Source organism: Colobus angolensis, unplaced genomic scaffold, assembly GCF_000951035.1.
Source record: "Colobus angolensis palliatus isolate OR3802 unplaced genomic scaffold, Cang.pa_1.0 Scaffold355, whole genome shotgun sequence".
In the NCBI taxonomy this organism is placed as follows: Eukaryota; Metazoa; Chordata; class Mammalia; order Primates; family Cercopithecidae; genus Colobus; species Colobus angolensis.
Genome location: NW_012116877.1, coordinates 825,879 through 830,306, shown reverse-complemented (window position 1 = coordinate 830,306; position 4,428 = coordinate 825,879). Strand labels below are relative to the sequence as shown.

At 57.3% G+C, this 4,428-nt stretch overlaps 1 protein-coding gene across 3 annotated transcripts in view; it reads left to right on the top strand.

Annotated features, from left to right (window-relative positions):
* Window positions 1–274: 274 nt before the first annotated feature.
* P2RY2 (purinergic receptor P2Y, G-protein coupled, 2) overlaps window positions 275–4,428 on the top strand; it is a 19,826-nt gene continuing 15,672 nt past the window's right edge. For 2 of the 3 annotated variants that reach the window (XM_011953044.1, XM_011953045.1), the window contains exon 1: window positions 275–409. The gene's annotated coding sequence lies outside the window, so the exon portion shown is untranslated. Of the gene's footprint in view, window positions 410–432; window positions 629–4,428 lie in introns of those variants that run through there. The other variant, XM_011953043.1, reaches the window with a different exon arrangement.

Here is a 4,428-nt window from a genome sequence, read left to right as displayed (position 1 = left end):
GACCCGGCAAAACTTTGGCGTCTCTGAAAACCTCTGCTCACCCGCTCCTTTCCAGCGTGAGGGAGCCGAGCGGCCTCTTTCTGGTCCGGCAGTGGGACCGTCGCCGCCCGCCCCTCCGGTTGCAGCACCGCTACAGACGCGCTGACCCCGCGGCCGTGTCGCTAGGCGGCATCCCGGAGCGGGTGGCGAGGTATCTACCCGGGCGGGTTGAGGGCGGTGCCAGGGTTGGTCAAAGGTCCGCCCCGCCCCCTGCCTGGCCCGGCTTCGGGGTTGGGGAACAGCGCAGAGAGGTGGGTAGCTGGGCGCCCAGGCACGTGGATCTCTGCGGCGGCTGCTGGACGCAGGCACTGGCACCCGGGAGCCGCGGCGACGGCACGCCGGGCGGAGAAGCGCAGCGCAGGGGTGAGAGGTGCGGTTACTGGAAGGAACAGGGCGCTTGGAGAGGCCCGGGGAAGCGGCGGGCCGGACTGGCGCAGGTGCTAACTGGGCGCGGGGCAGGGGAGGGCGCTGTGGAGCGGCTGTCGCCCCGGGGCACCGTTGCGAGCCGGCGTGTAGCGCATAACTGGGCGGTGTGAACGCGCCTGTGGGTCTGTGGTTGAACTTTGTCTCCACGGGAGCGTCGGTCTCGGTGAGTGTGGACGGCGCCCTGGTTGTGAGGAGGCTGTGCGCGAAGTCTGCATGTTAGCGGGTGAGTATGTGCGCCCCTCGGGGCGACTGGCCCAGCCTGCGGAACTTGTCTGTGTGTGCTCGGATGTGAGCGTCCCCGTGGCATGGGGCGGTGGGCGGTGCCCAGAGACATGAACCCCTGAAGATCCCCTGCCCCCTGTCCTGCCCCCTGTCCTGCCCCCAGGGTCACTCTGGGTGGCCGCCTACCATTGGTAAGGTTGAGGGGGCAGTTGCAGGGAGTGGGGGGGGGAGGGAGTGGGGAGGAAGGACAGTTAAGCCTCTGTCTCGGGACTTTAAATCTGGCAAATGCCCCGATAGGAAGGGTCAGTTAGGAGAATGGTGATACCCCACCCCGCAACCCGAAGGTTGCCAGTGGCCTTCTTGGGGTCCTCCAGGAGTGCAGCCCAAAGGTCAGGGACTGCTGGAGACCAGCACTGCCAGCTTGGGATCCACCATGGGGTCCATGGCTGCTGTTCCATTCAGCATGGCATCGCCAGCTTCCCCGGGACCACAGCCTGATCTGCCTGGTTTGTTTTGGATCTAAGCTGAAATAATGATGGGTTTTGAGGATCTGGATGAGGACCCAGGCAAGTTTATTACCTGTGGGTGGAAGTGGGAGGAAGAAGATTCTCTGCGCAGACAGGTCCACAAGAGAGCTCTGGAGACTCAGAGATCTATGTTCCAATCCTGTCTTGGCCACTGTGTGGTCTGAGCAAGCCGTCCTTTCTCTGAGCCTCCGTGGCCTCGTCTGTAAGAAGGGACTAATGATACGGAATTTGAGGGCTGTTGAGGAGCTGATGAGTGTGTCATGTTCAGCACCAGTGTCCCCCCATGGGCAGGCTCACAGCTTGGGGATGGGAAGTCAGTCCCTGGAGGGAGCCTGCCAAAACCAGAATCCCACATGTGCCCCTCCTTAGGGCACAAGCCTTCCACAGGACAAAGCCTGAGCCCTGTAGCCTGGGACTTAAGGTCTCTGATAACTGGGGCCTGCTGGCCTTTCCAGCCACCTCTCCCGCCTGATTCTTCACCTTGCAGCAGCTGTCTGGAGTCTCTCATTTCTTGCCCCAGGCCTGTTGCATATTCTACACTCCCTGCCTGATAAGCCTCCTACTCTCACCTTCTTCAACTGGAGAACTACCCAGACTTGGGACCCAGCTCAGATGGCCCCTCCTCTGGAAAGCTTTCCTTGATCCCCACAGCTGGGTTGGAGCCTCTTCTAGGCCCCTACAGTCCTGGTGCTGACAGCCCTGGTCCCACCTGGACCGTCATGATCTATGTCTGTCTCCTCCTTTCCTCTTCTCAGGTCTAGGGGGTCCTGAAGGGCAGAAACTGGGTCTGACTCATTTCTGTGTTGCCAGCATCCCGCACGAGGCTGAGCTGAACTGAGAGAGCAGCAGCAGCCCCCATCCCCTGTTTCTGGCCCCAGCTTCTCCAGTAAAGGCCTGGCTGCAGGTGAGCTCCATGTCACTACAAAGAAGGGCAAACCAGAATATGGTTATCAAAGTGGGTGGCACAGTTTGCCAGAACAGTGTGATCTGGGACACTGCAGGACCTAGAGTGCCCAGGCTAAAGACCTGGATTTTATCCTGAAGGCAATTGGGAGCCATGGAAATTTATGAGCAGAGGAGTTTCATGGTCAGGTGGCATTTCAGAAAGAGCTTTCTGGCTGCAGGATGGAGAATGGATCAAGTAGTGCCAAGTGCAGGAAGGTCAGGGCATTTGTGATGTCAACATTAGAACTGTCCCAGGAGTTGTTTAAACCCTAATTGAGTCCTTGCCCGTTGGCCAAACACTTTTCCCTGAGCCTTCAGATGCTCCTGCTGAGGAATTTGGGGACCTGCAATAGATCTCATTCCAGCTCTGCTCCCAGCTTGTTGGATGACCAGTTCCTGCCCTGCTAGGCTCTAAAAGGAGGCCAGAACAAGTAAGATCCTGCATGGCAGAGTATGTGTGTTGGGAGGCCCTGGCACAAAAGGTTTGTCACTCTTTCTCCTTTTCTCCCTGTCTTGGGCTTTCTTGGAGTCTGGTCAGAGGGGTTGGGTATCCCAGTGGGTAACCCTCAGAAATGACTACCAAACTTGGGCTGTGTAGTGAGGCTGTGGCTCCTCTGTTTCTGTCTCCCTCCCGCCCTGGATGCATAAGGCTCTAAGAAGGTGTGAGGGTATCACCAAGGCCTCATGAGTGACCCTATGAGAGCTTTGACTTAATGGCTATAGTCTTTAGAGAGGCCATTGTCCCTCTCTAGGTGTCAGTTCTGCCATCTGTAAATTGAGAATGGTGATCCTTGCTTCTTTGAAGGCAAAGTTGCTACAAGGATTAAGATAGTGACCAGGGAAAAGCTTTATAAGCCTTAAACTGCAGTGCTTGGAGAAGGAATGTGATACTCATAGACTTAAATTCATTTTGAAGACTGTAAGAGAACATGGGTGCAATAGCAAGGGATTGTGCTGGTTACTGAAATTTAATTACTGAATGCCTTCCTCCCCTACCCGCTCTGCAGAGATGGCTTCACTAGTAATGATTTACAACAATCCATTTTGTCTTCCTGTAGACCTGTGAGGCAGGAATTGGATCTCCATTTTGCAGATCAGGAAATAGAGGCATGGATTGTATCTTGCCCAGGGTCACCAAGCTGAGGTGAAACCTGGGGCTCCAGTCCACCTGCCAGCTTAGCCCTCCCCATCTGAGACAGAGCCCTGTCGGGGTCGGGCCTGGTCCTCTGGCTTCCGGGCTGAGAGGAGTTTGAATTCTGCCCTGGGAACCTGTGTTTGGGGCTTTCTTGTGGCCAGATTACCCAACTGCTGATAAGATAACGCCTGCCCAGACCTGCCCACAGGACCAGAGATGCCTTGTTGATCTGGTGAGGGGAGTGGGGGTTGCCCCTCAAGCCTTCTGCCCAAACTGCCTCTCCCCAGACTGCTTTCTGTAGGCCTGCTTGGTATACCCTCTGGGCCACACCTTCCTCTTGGTTGCCCTTGGGTCCTCAGGCCTGTCCTGTCCTTATTACTGGGCCCTGATAGGAGTAGGCTGGCTGTGTGGGCCACTCTGACCTCTGTGCTCATCCAGAGGCCAGTTGTAGGACTGTGCTCGGCCATCCCTGCTTTCTCTCTCTGTCCCCATCACCCAGCTTGGGCTCAGGGCAGGTGCCAGTGGGTATGTGGGAAATGAGTGGCCAGGTGGGAGTAGGCATGGAGTAGAAGGGGAGGCTTTGCTCCATGGAGCGCCACAGTTGGTTCTGGAGCAGAGAAGTTCCTCCACCCCCATCACCCCATCTCTTAGGCCTGAGTCATTCCTGGTCCAAGATGAGTAGCAGGAGTTTCTGGTAGGAGGGTGAGCAGCCTGGGCCCCGCGGAACAACTCCTTGGCCCTCTGCCCTGGTACCTTGTCCCTCTCATTTTAGCTCCTGGGTGAGAGGCCTGGGTGCTGGAGTGAGGGAAAGGGACCTCCCTCAGACTTCTGGGGCTCACGTGGCCTCTTCCTCCCCAGGTCTGAGGAGAGCCTCTGGGTGTGGACCTGGCTTCCTGGTGAGTGCCCCAGCCCGGGCTTGTAGGAGGGGGACTCTTACCATGGCTGGGCTGTCGCAGGAAATCTAGGGCCAAGGGACCTGCTCCTCTCACAGCACCACCATACGTGTCGTCTTCTCCTTGGTCTCCCTCCCTGCGGACTCCCTGTCCCGTCTACCTTCCATGTGGCACCATTTTTGTAAAGGTCGACTCTGACCATGTCCTTCCTCTCTTAAGCTTTCCATGGTTCCTCATTGTC